Below are 21,696 nucleotides of genomic sequence, written 5' to 3'. Positions count from 1 at the left end.
TTTAAAAGACAATTTACATGATACATTCATACACCAGGGAGCCATTCAGGGTTGAGTGTCTTGCTCCAGGACACATCAACTAGAGCGGGGATTGAACCTCCAAGCCCATGATTGGAAGACAGCCCTGCTATCCACTGAGCCACAGTCGCCCCAAAGTAAAGGTTTAAGGAGAACGGTCAAAATAAAATAAATCCAACAAAAGGCAACAACATTGACAAATTGGGTTATTTACAGAAGGTATCTGTGTCTACGTTTATCCCAAATGTACACGACACTCAGAGTAGCTTAGAGCTGACACACGGAAGTCAGGGATGGGCAGATGGAGTTGGTATTTCTTGTTCATTTCGGTCCCAGAATGCAGATTTTCTCACGCCCGCACTGTATCAAACCTTATCTGCTCCGCCGGGCGGAGCGGGAAATGAATCCTTAGATCTCGGAGCGCTTTCCCCTCTCTCGCCTGAGGAAATGCATATTTATTAGATCTTAGATATGCCACACCTACTCCCCCTACAACTGGGCTGATGGCTGATGTGTTTTTTTTCAGAAACATTGAAGACGTATTATAGCTGAGCACGCAGGTCGTTTTTGTCCGCTCGGGGTGGAGAGACTTTTGCCAGGAAGCCGCGTCTACCGAGATGGGGGCGGGACGGCCTTAAGACAAATGTCCTTGACCTTGAACCTTTTGGACGCGCTGGAGCGTTGGCGTGTCTTTTTACGTGGAAACGACTCTTCACTCACTAGACATCACCGCGGAGTCCAACAGGGGAAACCGTTCTGTCTTTATTTGATAGAGATAGCGAAAGAGAGACAGGAAACGGGTGGAGAAGGGAAATGGCATGCAGAGACAACCAGGGTAACTTCTCTGAAGGTGCCTTGAGATAACAATTGTGGTAGTTTATTGCATTTCATACACTGTGTGAGGTGAGCATAAAATAGCTCATGGCTGAATGCAGCTGTGGGGCGGGGTGAGAGCAGGACCCTCCAGGTGATTGAGCTTGTCACCTTAGAGAAACACCTTTAAGTAACTTTTATTTTGTGTCAATACTCTGAGACAAATTTGTAATTTGTGAAAATGGGCTATCCAAATAAACTGAATTGAATTGTCAAATGTTGGCGGTTTCTGTGCACTAACGTGGCTGGCCGTGTTTCTGAGCTCCAGAATCCCTTTTGAAAACCGTCCGAGTTCTGGTTCGTCTGAGTGTCTGTGTAGTTTGTCGGTTGCACGGATGACAAGTATTAAGCATAACTATCTAGAAATAGACAGTCTTTTCTTCTTCTCCTCATGGCTTTGTTTACTTGTGTAGATCTGATCAGAGAACCGGGTAAAAGTTCCTCACCCTAACTCTAAATGACAACCCTCTACAAGTCTAAATTCATCAGCAAGCCAGAGGGCATTAGTCATCTTCGCGTTAAAATAAAATCCCGACTTTCTTTTCACATTTACAGACAGCACACTGCAGCAAGGAAGCAGAGCGTTTAATCAGCCGTGGTTCATTGGCTGGCCACCGCGCCCACCACGAGACCGCGGATGCCTAATGGATGAGTGGGAACTCTGGCATTTCCCAGGCTCGAAGGCGAGCCAGGCTTATTATTGGCCTAATCCTAAAGGGGAATGGGGTTCAATGAACTGCGCCTCAGTCGGGTTCCTCCAGCCTTAATGAGGACCACAGTTCATGTCAGCCGGTCCTGTTCTAATTCGGCGTTGAAGCCAATTTGAACCAAGAAGTGATTCATTGTCAACAGTTGTACTCTTATTATTTTTGAAGCGCACTATTCTAAAGTTTGAGTTTCCTCACGCAGGGTTCAAAGCATCCCCCCCCCCCCTGTGCATTCACATCCAACAAGGTGACCACAATGTTCTCCTCATCCATAATAGATGATTAAACTTGTGTCTGCCTGCACCGACCCCAGGCAGTCCATACGCACATGTTCGGCTTCAGCAGAGCCGGCTACAAAGTCCAAATGAGTCAATGACATCATAGGGAAGACTGATAGGGGTTTCCAATCTCAGGGTTTTGATTCAGTGTAAAGGTCTGCTGGGATGAAACAAAGCCCCTCCCTGTGCCACCATGAGACCATTCGTTTTTTTTATCCTGCGGTCAAGTTTCAAGTTTCAAGTTTCAAGTTTCAAGTTTTTATTGTCACATGCCCACTTAAGTATAGTTTATTGCATTGAAATTCTTAAGTGCAAAACACCAAAACACCGATACAGCAGTAAAAAGAAAAAAAAAGAATAAGATGAATATAAACTATACAATACAAAAAAAAAGAAAGAATTAACAATATATATATAAAACAATGTAATAGAATATACATCATGGCAATATATATATATAAAACAATGTAATAAAATATACACTTTTTGAGACTATATATATACATACATGTATATACATACAATATATATACAATATATATATATAAACAATGCAATAAAATATACACCATGGCCATAGATATTCACAGAATATGTTTCTGGTGTAGTAGTGTTAATGAGGGTCTCAGTCCTTGTTCAGCAGCCTGATGGCCTGACTGAAGAAGCTGTCCCTCAGTCTGTTTGTGCGACACTTGATACTGCGGTATCGCCTGCCTGTGGTAGAAGGGTGAACAGTTTGTGGCCGGGTGGTTATTGTCTTTCATCATCCGTTGGCCCTGGCCCGCACACGCGCTTGTATATGTCAGGATGGAGAAGCTCACCTCCAACGATGTACTGTGGCCGCACCACCCTCTGTAGTGCCCTACGCCCAGGGCGGTGCAGTTCCGTACCAGACGGTGATGCAACCTGTCAGAACACTCTCGATGGTACTGGTGTAGAATGTTCTGAGGAGGGGCCATGTTGAATTTCCTCAGTCGCCTAAGGAAATACAGGCGTTGTTGGGCCCTTTTCACCACGTGAGTGGTGTGCGTGGTCATGTGAGGTCCTCGGAGATGTACGCCGAGGAACTTGAAGCTGCTGACCCTTACTGCAACTCCATCTATGGAGATGGGGTGTGCTCTCCTCTCCGCTTCCTGTAGTCCACGATCAGCTCCTTGGTCTTCTTGGCGTTGAGGACGAGGCTGTTCTCCTGGCACCACTGTACCAGTGATCCAACCTCCTCCCTATAGGCTGTCTAAAGCGGTAGATGGGTGATCAGCCCCAACACTGTTGTGTCGTCAGCAAACTTGATGATGACGTTGGAGCTGTGCATGGCCGTGCAGTCGTGGGTGTACAGGGAGTAGAAGGGCTCAACACGCATCCCTGAGGGGCTCCGTGTTGAGGGTCAGCGGCTCTGGTGGTACGCCCATCCTCACCACCTGGCGCCCGACAGGAAGTCAGTATCCAGCTGCACATGGTAGAGTGCAGGCCTAGACCTCTGAGCTTGGTGTCGAGCTTGGCGGGAACAATAGTGTTGAGCAGCGCTGTAGTCCACAACCAGCATTCGGACCAGTTCCTCCTCCAGGTGGAAAGAGGCGGTGTGAAGTGCCATGGCAACGGCGCCGTCGGTGGATCTGTTTGACGATATGCAAATTGCCATGGGTCCAGCGTGGCGGGCAACATGGAACAAATGAAGTCCTTGACCAACCTCTGAAGCATTTACTGACAATCGAGGTGAGGGCTACGGGTCTCCAGTCATTCAGGCAGGTTACCTTGGGGTGTTTGGGACAGGCACAATGGTGGACATCTTGAAGCTCTCAGGAACAACAGCCTGGGACAGGAGAGGTTGAAGATGTCTGCGACTCCTGCCAACTGGTCTGCACATGCTCTGAGGCGCCCGGATGTATTTGGTTAACTGGGAGGGCTACGGCCCGGAAGAGAGATGCTACGTCCCGGCCCGACACATCCTGGAGTTTCACCGCAGGCACCCTGACCAGCCCTCAAAGGGCTCCGTGCCCACGGGGGCTACTGAGCCAGACTTTCTTCCCTCTATTTCTTTGGCAGCATCAGACATCGGGAAGGATGAGGAGGAGCCATCCTCCGATAAGGACAACTCACCCGCCGATGAGGAGAGGGTGAGATGTCTGAGGAGTATTAGCCCTTCTCCAGATCTCCTCCTCCCACCCGGCATGGCGATTTGTTTGGGACGTCAGGAGCCGTCCCTTAGAGTTTCAGCTCCACAGCTTCCTTCTCTTGGTTGTTTTCATGTCTGCCTTTTTTTTACTAACTCTCATGCCATTCCAGGTCCTGCTTCACACCTGATCATCCCTCATTCCCTTCACCTGGTCCTCATGCCCATCTCACCTGCAGCCCATTCCCTCATTAGTCCCTCACTCCTTAGGTCCCCTCACTTGTCCTCTGCCAGATTGTCTTAGCGTACTGTGTTTCTTTGTTTCCGCCTGTTCTGTACTGCAGTGTAAGGATTATTAATTGTTACCTCTGTCTCATGAGTCGTGCTTTGGGTCCCTGGTTATCTCACCTGTCAATCACCTTGTAGCCCCGCCCTAAAGCATAGCCTGCTTTCTGCTCTATCTGACTCTAAATGGACCATAATCTACAAAATGACCTCATCTTCATCGCGCTTTATTGAAAAATAATTGAAACTAGAGATTGTGATCATAAAGTCACGTTTACAATGTTCACTGAGGGAATAAATCAAGAGAGAAGTAGAGTCATTATATAGACTTTTATACAACCAGAGGAGTCACCCTCTGCTGGTCAGTAGAGAGAATCCATGTTGAAGACATCCGCTTCACTTTTCAGAACAGGATGTTTTCGACCTGGTAAGAGGATTGGAAACCCCTTCAATATTTGTATTGATGTAACGGGAACATTTGAAAGATTTCACGAGGATCTTTTCATCTCTTTTGGAAAGTACACAACGATAGAAAGTACACAGGGTGATAGCCAGGACTTTGAATAGTCTAGAGGCCCCTGCATGATGCAATCCCACACCCCCTTTGGAGCAATTGACTAGCTGGACAAATGTAGTGTTGAACCTCAAAATAATTGTTCATATTTTAAATTGTGTTTATTATTCATTTTTTCTTTATTTTGTTTAATTTTATTTATTTATTTGCTAAATTGATATATACTGATCCTCTAAATATCAGAATTGAACTCTGGTGTATGTTTTTATTGTTCTGCGTTGCGACGAAACGTTAAGTTGAGTTTGTGCCGTTCACCCTGCGGCCGTTCGCCAGTGATCTTTGAAAAATGACGACCCTTTATTATCATGAGCCGGAGCCACAGGGAGACATGCACACACACACACGCACACACACGCACAAACACACACACACACACGCACACACACGGACACATACACACACGCACACACACAGGGACATAAAGCATTAGTTTACGGGAGAGAGAGATGGTCATCGTGACACGGCTCGGCTCGCAGGGTATTGACATTCATGCGGTGACCTCCTCTAAAAAGCGGTGTTGATGGCATTGATCGTATAAACCTTAAATCGATGCGGCCCGACCACTTGTAAAGCGGCCGATGCTCAGAGCATCACAACACGGCGTGCTTTTGAAAAGCTTGCAGAGCGCGGCGGACCGATCCATGGCTTCCCTTTGGGGCGGTGCTGCTGCTGGATCTTTGTGATGCAGCGAGGCTCGGTGTCTCGACGAAATCCAAACAAGCAAATGAAAAAGCACACTTTAATAGAAAGAATCTTGCCCAACGGGACCTTTTCATTCATGTGTTTGACAGAATGTAGTCATTTTGGTGGCAACGTCAGCGGATCCCGTTTTGAATTGTGCCATGAATTACGGATGTGGTGTTTTATTTATTTCTTTATTTAATCTGACGTATAGCTTTACGACATACCCCACATTTTCGCGATCATTTCTCTCAAAATTATCTATTTAAATCGACAGATATGAATCAAGGGGTTAGGACCTGTTGAACGTCCTAGCTTTAAGCAGCTCATCATACTAAAATGTTTATAATTCAAAGCAATTATTGAAACAAAAGAGCAATCATTTTATTTTCTAATCACTGTATTTGTCAGTTTGGGCCAAAGAACACAGATCACATTACGAATTGTATTTGTGTATGCATGTTTCTTTTCTTTTCTTCGGATCAATTGGAGAATCAATAAAGAATCAGAATGACATCAGTCTCGATAAAATATAATAGATTATTAAAATATGTGGAATTCATGCTACAATTAAAACAGGATAATAAAAACAAACAAAGAAAAAACGATTATCTCTTGCCAGTGACCACCTTACATATTTTTACAGAAAGAATGTTTTACCGTGGTTCACCAGCAGGGGGTCACGACACGTTCATCGTGAGCACTTTTACACGTTAATAATAGGTTGTTTATTCAGCGGAAGTTACCGAGTAATGCAGCTTATGAACGTTCACAGTATGGATGCACAAAGTATTTAAAAGTCATGTTCTCCCTTTTATTTTATTATTCTTTTCAGATAAAATATTTGTTCCTCTTCGTTGGAGAGGCTAAAACTAAAATGCACCGCGGCGCTCCCCCCTGTCTTTTATGTATTTCCACACGTACGATCCACGGTAACGGAACTCAAATTAGATGAAGGCGCTCATCTGAAAAATAGCCAAATTCATTAAATGTTCAGAGTCAGAAAACGGAAGGTCAAAGGAGCACGACTACAAAAAGCATGGATCATTTCTCTATGAATGCGTTTCTTCCATTAATTTCCTCTCTGTGTGTTTTATAAATAAGACCTACAAGGGAGCAGAAGTATCCTACCTTATTCTCCCCTTTTTGCACATTTCTGAAGGAAGAGCTCTGACTTTATACTTTAGACTTTTAGCTTGAATTGAAGGTCTTCTACAGACTTTATAAAAGAAAGGACAATTATGATCACAAATGTCGCCTTTGACTCTGGCTGCTGTAATAACTTAATGAATATATATCTCTAGCTTAATGGCCACTTGCACCACTGAAGATTAAAGTGACCTCTTAGCTGTCACCTCAGCTGCCTGTTCAGAAACCATAATTAGCCGTCCTTACACACAAACTACATTTTTAAATGTTTTTTTCAGATCCGAGCAATAAATAGGAAAGTTAACGACAGTGTAAAAAAGAAATGCGAGACACGTTCGGTGTCATCTGAGCCCAGGCGCTCGATAGCCGTCACAATTCGCTACGTCGTGAGGCTTTATGCAGAACGCTTGAGACGTTATTATTGCCGTTGCATTCTACTGCATATTTCTAATTCTCAGAACATTTTGTAGAAACAGTGAAATTGCTACAAAATGAGTCGGTCACACCTGAGCGACGCCAGAAATTAGTTTTGGATTTGTGCAGATGGAAAAGAATTTATGGCAAGTGAAAATCGAAACAAATTCAATGCATATTTATATATATATTAGTGCTGTGAAAATAACGTTAACTCAGTTAATTAAATTACAGGTTTAACTAGTTTTTTTTTTTTAACGCATTTAACGCATGCGCAGAATGAGCTTCCAATCCTTCTGTTGTTGGTCGTCCGGACGAAAAAAAGTCACTTGCAAAATGAGCCCAATCCACCACTTCAATCTGAACTCTGTCCGCTCTCATGCAGACGGTCTGTTCATCGGTAATGATCCTTCCGAGGTTCACCTCCGGAAACCTTGTTACGACTTTTACTTCCTGTAGATCAGGTCTCAACATCGCCGATCGCGACTCGCCAGTCGATCGCGGCGTAGTGTCGGTAGATCGCATGACATTAAAAAGATTGGCCCGCCCCTGACATTTTCTCTATAGCACGCCTTCGTTCTTTTATTTAACTAAACGTCTGTTGTTGATCGTATCTCCACAGCAGCATGTCATTTCTGTCTCTTCGCGTTGCGTTAACACTTATCGATCTCCGTCTCGCGCCACAGAGCTCCGTGCGCGCATCGACCGAGCAAAAAAAGTCACTTGTCAATCTGTCCACCTGTCCGTGTCCGGGCCGGTGAGGTTTCAGCTTGCAGCGGTGTCCCGCCGTCCCTTTCATCACGGCCCAGTTCATGAAGAAAACCCACACAGTCAGTTTGCCTCAGCAGCTGCCAGAGGAAGACTAGAGGCCTTTAGATTGTGTCATGGTGGAGTTAATGGTTGATAAACAAGAGAAAATGTTCTTTTAACCTCCACAGCTTCCTTCTCTTGGTTGTTTTCGTGTCTGCCTTTTTTTTACTAACTCTCATGCCATAAAAAGCGGCGTTGATGGCATTGATCGTATAAACCTTAAATCGATGCGGCCCGACCACTTGTAAAGCGGCCGATGCTCAGAGCATCACAACACGGCGTGCTTTTGAAAAGCTTGCAGAGCGCGGCGGACCGATCCATGGCTTCCCTTTGAGGCGGTGCTGCTGCTGGATCTTTGTGATGCAGCGAGGCTCGGTGTCTCGACGAAATCCAAACAAGCAAATGAAAAAGCACACTTTAATAGAAAGAATCTTGCCCAACGGGACCTTTTTATTCATGTGTTTGACAGAATGTAGTCATTTTGGTGGCAACGTCAGCGGATCCCGTTTTGAATTGTGCCATGAATTACGGATGTGGTGTTTTATTTATTTCTTTATTTAATCTGACGTATAGCTTTACGACATACCCCACATTTTCGCGATCATTTCTCTCAAAATTATCTATTTAAATCGACAGATATGAATCAAGGGGTTAGGACCTGTTTAACGTCCTAGCTTTAAGCAGCTCATCATACTAAAATGTTTATAATTCAAAGCAATTATTGAAACAAAAGAGCAATCATTTTATTTTCTAATCACTGTATTTGTCAGTTTGGGCCAAAGAACACAGATCACATTACGAATTGTATTTGTGTATGCATGTTTCTTTTCTTTTCTTCGGATCAATTGGAGAATCAATAAAGAATCAGAATGACATCAGTCTCGATAAAATATAATAGATTATTAAAATATGTGGAATTCATGCTACAATTAAAACAGGATAATAAAAACAAACAAAGAAAAAACGATTATCTCTTGCCAGTGACCACCTTACATATTTTTACAGAAAGAATGTTTTACCGTGGTTCACCAGCAGGGGGCCACGACACGTTCATCGTGAGCACTTTTACACGTTAATAATAGGTTGTTTATTCAGCGGAAGTTACCGAGTAATGCAGCTTATGAACGTTCACAGTATGGATGCACAAACTATTTAAAAGTCATGTTCTCCCTTTTATTTTATTATTCTTTTCAGATAAAATATTTGTTCCTCTTCGTTGGAGAGGCTAAAACTAAAATGCACTGCGGCGCTCCCCCCCCCTCCCTGTCTTTTATGTATTTCCACACGTACGATCCACGGTAACGGAACTCAAATTAGATGAAGGCGCTCATCTGAAAAATAGCTAAATTCATTTAATGTTCAGAGTCAGAAAACGGAAGGTCAAAGGAGCACGACTACAAAAAGCATGGATCATTTCTCTATGAATGCGTTTCTTCCATTAATTTCCTCTCTGTGTGTTTTATAAATAAGACCTACAAGGGAGCAGAAGTATCCTACCTTATTCTCCCCTTTTTGCACATTTCTGAAGGAAGAGCTCTGACTTTATACTTTAGACTTTTAGCTTGAATTGAAGGTCTTCTACAGACTTTATAAAAGAAAGGACAATTATGATCACAAATGTCGCCTTTGACTCTGGCTGCTGTAATAACTTAATGAATATATATCTCTAGCTTAATGGCCACTTGCACCACTGAAGATTAAAGTGACCTCTTAGCTGTCACCTCAGCTGCCTGTTCAGAAACCATAATTAGCCGTCCTTACACACAAACTACATTTTTAAATGTTTTTTTCAGATCCGAGCAATAAATAGGAAAGTTAACGACAGTGTAAAAAAGAAATGCGAGACACTTTCGGTGTCATCTGAGCCCAGGCGCTCGATAGCCGTCACAATTCGCTACGTCGTGAGGCTTTATGCAGAACGCTTGAGACGTTATTATTGCTGTTGCATTCTACTGCATATTTCTAATTCTCAGAACATTTTGTAGAAACAGTGAAATTGCTACAAAATGAGTCGGTCACACCTGAGTGACGCCAGAAATTAGTTTTGGATTTGTGCAGATGGAAAAGAATTTATGGCAAGTGAAAATCGAAACAAATTCAATGCATATTTATATATATATTAGTGCTGTGAAAAATAACGCGTTAACTCAGTTAATTAAATTACAGGTTTAACTAGTTTTTTTTTTTTAACGCATTTAACGCATGCGCAGAATGAGCTTCCAATCCTTCTGTTGTTGGTCGTCCGGACGAAAAAAAAGTCACTTGCAAAATGAGCTTCCAATCCACCACTTCAATCTGAACTCTGTCCGCTCTCATGCAGACGGTCTGTTCATCGGTAATGATCCTTCCGCAGGTTCACCTCCGGAAACCTTGTTACGACTTTTACTTCCTGTAGATCAGGGGTCTCAACACGTCGATCGCGACCTGCCAGTCGATCGCGGCGTAGTGTCGGTAGATCGCATGACATTAAAAAGATTGGCCCGCCCCTGACATTTTCTCTATAGCACGCCTTCGTTTTATTTAACTAAACGCCTGTTGTTGATCGATCTCCACAGCAGCATGTCATTTCTTTCTGTCTCTTGCGTTAACACTTATCGATCTCCGTCCTCGCGCCACAGAGCTCCGTGCATGATCGACCGAAAAAAAAAGTCACTTGTCAATGTGTCCTCCTGTCCGTGTCGGTGAGGTTTCAGCTTTGCAGCGGTGTCCCCGCCGTCCCTTTCATCACGGCCCAGTTCATGAAGAAAACCCACACAGTCAGTTTGCCTCAGCAGCTGCCAGAGGAAGACTAGAGGCCTTTAGATTGTGTCATGGTGGAGTTAATGGTTGATAAACAAGAGAAAAATGTTCTTTTTAACCCTCCTGTTACCTTTACTTTACTAACATATTTTACCCTCGGGGTCAATTTGACCCCACCAATTAAAACCTCCAGAAAATTATTAGAATTAATATTGCTTCCCAAGTTTAAGTGTGAGGTACTTTATGTTTGTTTGTTGACTACCTAAATAGCCCTTTAAATAAATAAAAAAGTTGATATTTCTTATGTTTGACACAGTGAAAAACAGCCTGGGGTCAAATTGACCCCAAAGAACACCGACATTAAACATTGAATGGGGTCAAATTGACCCGAAAAGGTAACAGGAGGGTTAAACATTCTGTTTAGGATGAAGATGTATTAATGTTCCATATGGAAGAAAACTGCTAAATAACTGCTGAGTTGCAGCACCATTGTATAGAAGAATGTAAAAATGTATATATCCGTCTTTTTTCATAAATCTCTATGTTCTCACAAAATATACCGAGAATATCGGTAATATGTGATTAATCATGATTAATCCACAAAAACCTGTGATTAACCCGATTAAAATGTTTAATCGTTTCACAGCCCTAATATATATATATATATATTTATATATATATAAACAGTATATATGTGTGTGTGTGTGTGTCTATATATATGTAAATAAATATATATGTATATATATGTGTGTGTATAAATATATATATATATATATCTGTGTATATATATATGTGTATATGTATATATATCTGTATATTTATATATAAGTATATATGTGTGTATATATATATAATATATATATACACACATACAGTATTTATAGTATATATATATATTATATACTGTATATATATGTGTGTAGATATATGTATATATACATGTGTGTAAATAAATATATATATTTGTGTCTATACAGGACTGTCTCAGAAAATTAGAATATTGTGATGAAGTTCTTTATTTTCTGTAATGCAATAAAAAAAACAAAAATGTCATGCATTCTGGATTCATTACAAATCAACTGAAATATTGCAAGCCTTTTATTCTTTTAATATTTAAAAAAATTGTAATTGCATTACAGAAAATAAAGAACTTTATCACAATATTCTAATTTTCTGAGACAGTCCTGTATATATATGTGTATATATATATGTGTGTGTATATCATTTTGATTTGTAGTATTATAGTACTATTTTTTTCAGTACCTTATTCTTCAGTGGTATAGGTATGTTTTTAATCACGGTAGAAACATGGCAGCACGACTGTGCAGCTGGCATCGTTATTTCTTTCCTCCCGGAGAAAGAACCTCCTCTCGGTCAGTGTCGGAGGGAGGAAGCACCTTTCTGACCATATGCTTCCTAGCTGATCTATTTGTGGACACTCTGTCGCAGGTTAAAAGGGATATTCTGTTAATTGGTTTATTCATTCCACCCGGGACACTCCATCTCACGGTGTCACTTCATCAGTGACTTCCAAGCCCTTAATGGCAGCGCGGCCGATAGCCGGAGCACCCCGCGCATGCAGATGGTGCCAATGTTTCACTGCTGCACGTTTTCTTCTGAACCAGGAAGGGAAAACCATCAGTCTCAATAGTTGCAAATGTGCACAGAGAGACTCACAGATGCAAACACAAAAATTCACAGATGCAAACACAAAGATTCACAAATGCAAACACAAAGATGCACAAATGCAAACACAAAGATGCACAAATGCAAACACAAAGATTCACAGATGCAAACACAAAGATTCACAGATGCAAGCACAAAGATTCACGGCTGCACGTTTTCTTCTGAACCCGGAAGGGAAAACCATCAGTCTCAATAGTTGCAAATGTGCACAGAGAGACTCACAGATGCAAACACAAAAATTCCCAGATGCAAACACAAAGATTCACAAATGCAAACACACAGATTCACAGATGCAAACACAAAGATTCACAGATGCAAACATAAAGATTCACAAATGCAAACACAAAGATGCACAAATGCAAACACAAAGATTCACAAATGCAAACACAAAGATGTGTTACGAACTCAGACACTTAGGAAGTAGGACCCAATTGCACGACCCGGGAGACAGAGATAAAGTATTTGTAAGTACTTTATTTTTCGGTTCTGCAGTGAACAAAATGAAAGCGCTCACGTAGTGAGGGATCAAAAACTTTTCAAGAGCACAACATAACCCGACCTGATCATGGCAAAAGACCAGGCAGACTGACAAGGAACACTGGGAGAGACGGGAATTTAAGCACATGGTAACAAGACACAGGTGGGACCAATCAGGGGCGGGGCTGACACTGATGAGCATAGGAGACAGGTGTGATGACAGGTGAAAACAATCAGGAAGCCTGGAATGCGAGAAAGCGAACATAAATGACCTGAACCTCTCTAGCATATCTGTCGGTGCACAACAGTACCCCCCCCTCTAGGGCCAACTCCTGATGGCCCAGGCTGATTGTAAAAGTCGTGGATAAGAGTCTTGTCTACGATAAATGAAGCAGCTATCCAGCTTCTAGCCTCAGGACCGTAACCCTTCCAGTCTACCAGGAATTGCTTGCCCTCCCTATTACGGACCTCCAGTAGCTTACGGACCTTGTAAACGTCACCCACTTCAAAGAACTGGGGCGGTGGAGGGGGCGGGAACAAGTGTGCTCTCACACACCGGCTTGATTCTACTAACGTGAAACGTTGGGTGCACTCTCAAGGTCCTGGGGTTGCAAGCGTGCGACGCCGGGTTGATGACTCTGGACACTGGAAACGGACCCACAAATCTCGGAGCCAGTTTCTTTGAGGCGACATGGAGTGGCAAGTCTTTGGTAGAGAGCCAAACCTTTTGGCCTGGACTGTAGGAGGGAGCGACCCTGCGATGAACGTCCGCAACAGCCTTCATCCGAGCTGAACTTCGGAGAAGAGACTGGCGAGCACCAGCCCAAACTTTGCGACAACGTCTGATCATGGCATGTGCCGATGGAACCATCACCTCTTCCTCGTTGTTAGGGAAAAGTGGAGGCTGGAAACCATTGACACAATGGAATGGAGAGAGACCTGTGGCCGCCGTAGGAAGGGTATTGTGGGCAACCTCGACCCATGTGAGGTGGTCACTCCAGGTGGTCTGGTTCGGGAGACGAGACAACGTGGCGTAGTCTCTAGTTCTTGGTTCAGGCGCTCCGACTGTCCATTTGACTGAGGGTGATATCCTGATGACAGGCTGACGGTGGCACCTATGAGTCGACAAAACTCTTTCCAGAAGGCGGAAATGAATTGTGGACCCCTGTCGGAAACAATGTCATTAGGGAATCCATGGATCCTGAATACGTGATTCATCATGACCTCTGCGGTGACTTTGGCAGAGGAAGCTTGGTCAATGGGATGAAGTGAGCCATCTTTGAAAATCGATCAACCACTGTTAGAACCGTAGTCTTGCCTCTGGATGAGGAAATCCTGTCACAAAATCCATCGAAATGTGTGACCAAGGACGATGGGGAATCGGCAGCGGCTGGAGCAAGCCCATCTTAACTTGAGATGAGGTCTTATTACACGCACACACCGGACAAGCCGCTACATACTCGGCCACATTTGTCTTCATGGATGGCCACCAGAAACGTTGTTGAATCCTGAACATTGTTCTTGCTACTCCCGGATGGCACGAAAGCACAGATGAGTGAGCCCAGTGGATGACCTTGGGTGAAGAGCCTCAGGAACAAACAGCAGATTGTTGGGACACTCGCTAGGCGCTGGATTCATGACATTTGCCTCTTTAACGTCTGACTCCACTTGCCAGGAAAAGGCTCCGATCACCCGGTTAAGTGGAAGGATGGTCTTGGGCTCTACCGCAAGTGGTTCGGGATCGTAAAGACGAGACAAAGCATCGGGTTTTGATTCTGAGACCCGGGACGAAAAGAGAGTGTGAAGTTGAATCTACTAAAGAAAAGTGTCCACCTGGCCTGACGGGAGTTGAGACGCTTAGCCTTTCTTATATATTCTAGATTCTTGTGATCTGTCCAGACTAAAAACGGTTGCTCTGCACCCTCTAGCCAGTGTCTCCATTCCTCGAGGGCAGCTTTTACAGCTAACAATTCCTTGTTTCCCACGTCATAATTTCGCTCTGCCGTTGTCAACTTCCGCGACAGGTAAGCACATGGATGCATCTTGTTGTCTTCTGCAGAACGTTGAGACAGTACTCCTCCAATTCCCTCATTGGAAGCATCCACCTCGACCATAAACTGGCGCTGGGGATCTGGAATGGTGAGTATGGGAGCTGATGTGAATCTATCTCTGAGAAGTTTGAAAGCAAGATCCGCCTGGGGGGTCCACTTGAAGGGAACCTTAGAAGAAGTCAGAACATGCAGAGGAGCAGCAACAGAACTGAAATTCCTAATAAACTTCCTATAGAAGTTAGCAAATCCTAGGAACTGCTGAACCTTTTTCCTGGAGTCTGGTGTGGGCCACTGGGATACTGCACTGACTTTCGCAGGATCCATTTGGATATGATTAGGTGAGACTATGTATCCTAAGAAAGACACCTCTTCTGTGTGGAACTCGCACTTCTCTGCCTTGACATATAGCTGATTATCCAGTAGTTTCTGCAAAACTTGGCGGACATGGTTAACATGAGATTTAGCGTCTGGGGAGAAAATCAGTATGTCATCCAGATACACAAACACTGAAATATTCAAGAATTCCAAAACCTCATTCACAAAAGCTTGAAAACAGCCGGTGCATTGCACAGTCAAAAGGCATTACCAAGTACTCATAGTGACCATTCTGAGTGTTGAATCCAGTCTTCCACTCATCCCTTGTTTTATTCTAACCAAGTGATATGCATTTCTTAAATCCAACTTGGTGAATATCTTGGCCGTTGAAGCAGTTCAAAAGCAGATGACATGAGTGGCAGAGGATAGCGGTTCTTCACCGTAATGTCATTTAGTGGACTGTAGTCTATGCAAGGTCTCAGAGACCCGTCTTTCTTTCCCACAAAGAATCCGCTCCGGCTGGAGACGATGAAGGACGGATAATCCCTGATTTGAGTGAAGAGGAGATGTATTCATCCATTGCTGTTCTCTCAGGTCTCGAAATCGAGTAAAGTCTCCCCTTGGGAATGGGGCTCGGTAAGAGATCAATGGGACAGTCAAAATCTCGGTGAGGAGGTAGCGACAAGGCTTTAGACTTGTTAAACGCTTCTTTTAAATCATGGTAACAGGAAGGTACCTTGTGTAGATCAGGATAGTCAGGGTGATCTATAATGATCCTACTAGAGTCTGTTGGTGCATTAACAACGAAAGTTTACACCTGCCCTTACAATCCTCTCCCCAGTCTATAACTTTCCCTGAAGGCCAGTCTATGTGAGGATTGTGGATCTTCAGCCAAGGAAACCCCAAAATAATCGGGTGCTGAGTCGACTCAAAAATATGAAATTGCATGCTCTCGGTATGGTCCTTATTTATAGTAATCCGTATGGGCTCAGTGCAATGGGTAACTGTGAACAACAAGCGGCCGTCTAAGGCACTGGCACTAACAGGATGAGATAGCGGGACAGTTTTATTTTTAGCTGTTTGACTAGGCCCCAGTCTATAAGGCTTTCGTCAGCCCCTGAGTCTATTAACACACCCTGGTCAATGGTCTGATTGTTAATACAAATGTCTACCTGAGTAACAGGTCGAGGAGGGAAGTCTGCGGGAAACTTGCTCACCAGCGCCCTCCTTTTGACTGGTGAGCACGATCTTTTCCCGGGCATGAAGCGAGTTGATGACCCGGCTGGCCGCAGTAGAAACAGCAACCCTCCGTAGACGGCGCTGCCTCTCCTCCAGAGAAAGCCTGGTTCTTCCAAGCTGCATGGGTTCACCGGAGTCATTCGGAAGTGTAGTCCTCTGATGGTCCGGTAACATGAGCTGGAAATCCTCCGCTGGCGGCGCGACCCTCCGAGGCGAATTCTGGAAGCTGGGAATAACATCTCGGTTGCGTCGACGCTCCCTCTCTCGTTCGAAGACGGTTATCGATCCGGATGGCCACAGCGATGAGGATTCCAGATCCCGGGTGTCTCCAGTGGAGCCAGCTGGTCCTTTATCGGTTCGAAAGTCCTGTCATGAAGGCGTCACGAAGAGCCGGAACATTCCATCCGCTGTCCGCTGCTGCTGTACGAAACTCGATGGCATAATCAACCACCTGACGGTTGAGCTGACGTATTTGAAACAGTCTTCTGCTGGCCTCCGTAGCAGGCGATGAGTGGTCAAAATCGCCTCATAGTCTCTATGAAATCGGCCAATGAGTAACATAGTTCGGTGTCTCTAGACCATTCTGCAGTAGCCCAGGCTGCAGCTCTTCCCGTTAAATGAGACACCATAAACGCCACTTTACCATGCTCAGATAAAAAAGCTGCTGGGTTGTGTTGAAAATGCAGATCACACTGTACCAGAAAGGCTCTGCAATTCGAAGAGTCTCCGGAAAATCTCTCCGGAAGAGCCAGCCGTAACGGGGAGGAAACAGCCTGACCTGGGTCGTCAGCTGGAGTATTGACAGGCAAATTCTCAGCTGTGGATGACCTCACCAGAGGAGCAGTCTGTTGATGAGTGAAAAAATTATTCATTTGGGCAACCAGTTGTTGCATCTGTGTAGATAATTCTTCCTGAACCCCGGCCTGGCGTCCTCTCAGCTCTTGTATTTCCGGCTGACTTTGTCCAGTTTTTCCTCGTGATGAAAAATCGTCACGCCCTGTACCGACAGAGCGGCGTGAAGCGTTCTTGGGTCGGCTGGGTCCATAATGTGGTCAGTTCGTTCTGTTACGATCTCAGACACTTAGGAAGTAGGACCCAATTGCACGACCGGAGACAGAGATAAAGTATTTGTAAGTACTTTATTTTTCGGTTCTGCAGTGAACAAAATGAAAGCGCTCACGTAGTGAGGGATCAAAAACTTTTCAAGAGCACAACATAACCCGACCTGATCATGGCAAAAGACCAGACGAACTGACGAGGAACACTGGGAGACAGGGGAATTTAAGCACATGGTAACAAGACACAGGTGGGACCAATCAGGGGCGGGGCTGACACTGATGAGCATAGGAGACAGGTGTGATGACAGGTGAAAACAATCAGGAAGCCTGGAATGAGAGAAAGCGAACATAAATGACCTGAACCTCTCTAGCATATCTGTCGGTGCACAACAAGATGCACAAATGCAAACACAAAGATTCACAAATGCAAACACAAAGATGCACAAATGCCAACAAAGATTCACAAATGCAAACGGAAAGATTCACAAATGCAAGTACAAAGATTCACAGATGCAAACACAAAGATGCACAAATGCAAGCACAAAGATTCACAGCTGAGCGATGCGCGCGCCGGCATCGGAGCTCTGCCGCGCGCAAGCCGAGAAGAGTTGTTGACGGGGGGGGACTTTTTCTCCCCGGCATCGGAGCTCTGTGGCATACGAGACGGAGAGCCGAGGAGTGTTAACGCGAAACGTAGAGACAGAAATGACATGCTGCTGGTTAGATACGATCAATAACAGATCGGTCAGGTACGCAAAGGCGCGAAGTAACACAAGTGGCATTACGCATTGTTGATTATTTTCGCGCATGCGTACCTGCGTACCAGTTATGTGCACCCCTGATCATTCATACACTGATGGGAGGGGCTAAGGTTCCACCCGCCAATCAGGAGTAACTAACATTCACACACGTTAATACAGCGTAGGCATAGCTACGGGAGCAATTTTGAATATATATTGATATTGGAAAAAAATTGAAACCAGAGATTGAGAACTTAAGTTTCAAGTTTCAAGTTTCAAGTTTCAAGTTTTTATTGTCACATCCCCTTTTATACAAGTATAATCGGTTTGTGAAATTCTTATGTGCAAAACACCCGACAGCAGTAGCAAACTAAAAAAAGAATAAGAATGAGAATAAACTATACAATATCCACACAAAAAAAGAAGAAAGTATTAACAATATATATATAAAACAATGTAATAGAATATACATCATGACAATATATATATATAAAACAATGTAATAAAATATACACTTTTTTGAGACAATATATATATATGTATATACATACAATATATATATACACTATATATATATAAAACAATGTAATAAAATATACACCATGGCCATAGATATTAATGACGTTAATGAGGGTCTCAGTCCTTGTTCAGCAGCCTGATGGCCTGACTGAAGAAGCTGTCCCTCAGTCTGTTTGTGCGGCACTTGATACTGCGGTATCGCCTGCCTGACGGTAGAAGGGTGAACAGTTTGTGGCCGGGGTGGTTATTGTCTTTCATCATCCGTTTGGCCCTGGCCACGCACCGCTTGGTGTATATGTCCAGGATGGAGGGAAGCTCACCTCCAACGATGTACTGTGCCGACCGCACCACCCTCTGTAGTGCCCTACGCTCCAGTGCGGTGCAGTTCCCGTACCAGACGGTGATGCAACCTGTCAGAACACTCTCGATGGTACTGGTGTAGAATGTTCTGAGGATGCGGGGGGCCATGTTGAATTTCCTCAGTCGCCTAAGGAAATACAGGCGTTGTTGGGCCCTTTTCACCACGTGAGTGGTGTGCGTGGTCCATGTGAGGTCCTCGGAGATGTGCACGCCGAGGAACTTGAAGCTGCTGACCCTCTCTACTGCAACTCCGTCTATGGAGATGGGGGTGTGCTCTCCTCTCCGCTTCCTGTAGTCCACGATCAGCTCCTTGGTCTTCTTGACGTTGAGGAGACACACGTGAGGAGACACACGTTCCAGCTGTTTGCCCCGAAGTTAGCAACAACAGACGGCAACAAACTTTTAATCTTTTAATTTTTTAACCTGTATCAGGAAAACACAATTTTTAATGTTAACATGTAGATATGTGTCTTGGTTTGGTGCATCCCTCATGATTACTGACAACAGCACACACACACACACACACGTCTTCCCTTTCCGCCCACCGCAGATCCAACCAGAGCACACTGATGCTGAAAATCTGCTTCTGGAAACATTTAAAGGTCTCCGTAAATCTCAACTATGATCGTTATGGATGAGAAAACCCGACAGGCAGTCATTACCTCTTCCTCCTGGAACGTCCCTGAACACAATAGCCTGCATCCTCGCTTATGAGGCCTGTTCCAGCATCCAGGTGCATCGACTACACATAGAGGGAATAAAAAGCAATTTTAACTGGTCTGTTTAATTGAAGACTGTTTGTCATTAGCATCCCATGAAGGCTGCTAATGTATAATGTGACTTTTTTTCAATTTTTTAAACGTACCGTAGCTTTAAATGCAACAGTCTCTGATGATGCTACATTAAGAAACACTGATTTCGTAATGTCTTCTCAGCTCTTTGAAGCACCCGACTCGAGCGGCTTCATTTAACTCCAAAGGGAATAAATGTTTACGTGACAAATGTGCGTCTTCTACACCCCCCCCCCCCCCCCACGCGCTATCACCATCAACAGCTTCATGCTATATTAGCTCTTGCGAAACACACCAAATTGAATCTAATGGTTCAAAACCATTCCTATCATTAATACTCATCTCCAGGGCTTGTGCGACGTGTGTAAAAATTGACTTTCACGTCTGTTCAAAGTCAAAACCGGATCTGTATTATACTTCGACGGCATTAAAACACTGTCAATTTCCAGCAATAGCATCGTGGCCTGATATCGCCTCCGTTCTCCGGCCCTCCGGCGACTACACGACGACGCTGATTGCGTTCGAAGCGAGGAACTTCCTTTTTGCTATCTCGTGGCTGTCAAGACGATCTGGATCTTTCCGGCCCCCCCCTCCTCCCCCCCCTACGTCTTCATGCCTCGCATCCCAGAGACTAAGTGACAGATTGATAGCTCAGCTCTAATACCATGCCGGTCTCCGTCAGACGGAGTCAGGCCGCGATCTCCTCTCTCGTTCCATTCAGGACTTACATGACAGGGAGTGTAAGTCATGAGGAGCACTCGCGCCATTATAACATCATCTTCATCCGCTTGGTAAGTGGATTACGGGGCCGCGGCGCCGGCGCGCTTCCATGTGTGGTTTGGCTTTATTGGCTCTCGAAGGAGAGGACACGGCCCACTTAGTCCTCACATTGAATCCAAGTAATGGCTGACGCGAAACAGCTTTTTTCCATTTGGTCCATGTTAGCCCCGTCTCCGCACGGCCGCTAATGCAGCTTGATGGGTTTTAATTACATTTGTCACGAGGTAGATTTGATTGAGGGCCATTTGAAGTACTTGACATTTGACTTGTTCTGGTTTCCTCAGGGAGGACTGAAGCAATGGCACGGCTGAACATTACATATACACTTTAATAGTTACATATGCTCAGTTCTGAAATTCCTTGACTCGTTATTAACATTAGGACCAACAAGAACAACATTGTACCTATTCTCTCATGCTGCGTTCACACCAAAAAAGTTGTGAATGCTTTACTCACGTGAGTTTACCTGCTAAGAGGGGGCGGGGCTTGTCTCTGTGGCTTTACTCCGTGGAAACAGTTATCATTTCTGCCATCCACCACGGAGGAACTAACCACTAGTTCTGCTTTATACTTGTTGTGGACATCCCACAAACGTCGGAACATCTAACGCCCTTGCTTTTGGGTTCATAACATTAATATAATATCATAATATATTTATACATTACATCACCCGTAGGCTCACACAGCTCGGTGACGTTCACCTGTTACGTCTGAATGACTGTCTCTTCCAGCGCCAATAGAGCAGCAGCAGCAGTTAGATTCACCAACGGCGGAGCATCTCATCGCTGATTGGCTTTTGCAACTCAATGCTGGACGCATTTTTCACCAAAGTTTCAATTTGAGGCGAATGATTCACACAATTCGCGGCAATCGCAACCACTCGCGTCTGTACGTTGACTTTGCATGGGATCTACTTGGTGTGAACGCAGCATAACAATTAATGTTTTCTGTCATACAAAGTAACTTATGAACTTAGCAGAGAAATGTGTCATAACTGACCCTTTTCGGGCCCACACTGTCACTAACTGCAGCTCCTTGAGAG

At 44.3% G+C, this 21,696-nt stretch overlaps 1 protein-coding gene across 2 annotated transcripts in view; it reads left to right on the top strand.

Annotated features, from left to right (window-relative positions):
- The window catches only part of astn1 (astrotactin 1), a 462,961-nt gene that overhangs the window by 80,065 nt on the left and 361,200 nt on the right, over window positions 1–21,696 (top strand). The gene's annotated exons all lie outside the window — the stretch shown is intronic.

Source organism: Pseudoliparis swirei, chromosome 8 (assembly GCF_029220125.1).
Source record: "Pseudoliparis swirei isolate HS2019 ecotype Mariana Trench chromosome 8, NWPU_hadal_v1, whole genome shotgun sequence".
Lineage (NCBI taxonomy): Eukaryota > Metazoa > Chordata > Actinopteri > Perciformes > Liparidae > Pseudoliparis > Pseudoliparis swirei.
This window is presented reverse-complemented; position numbering and strand designations above follow the sequence as displayed.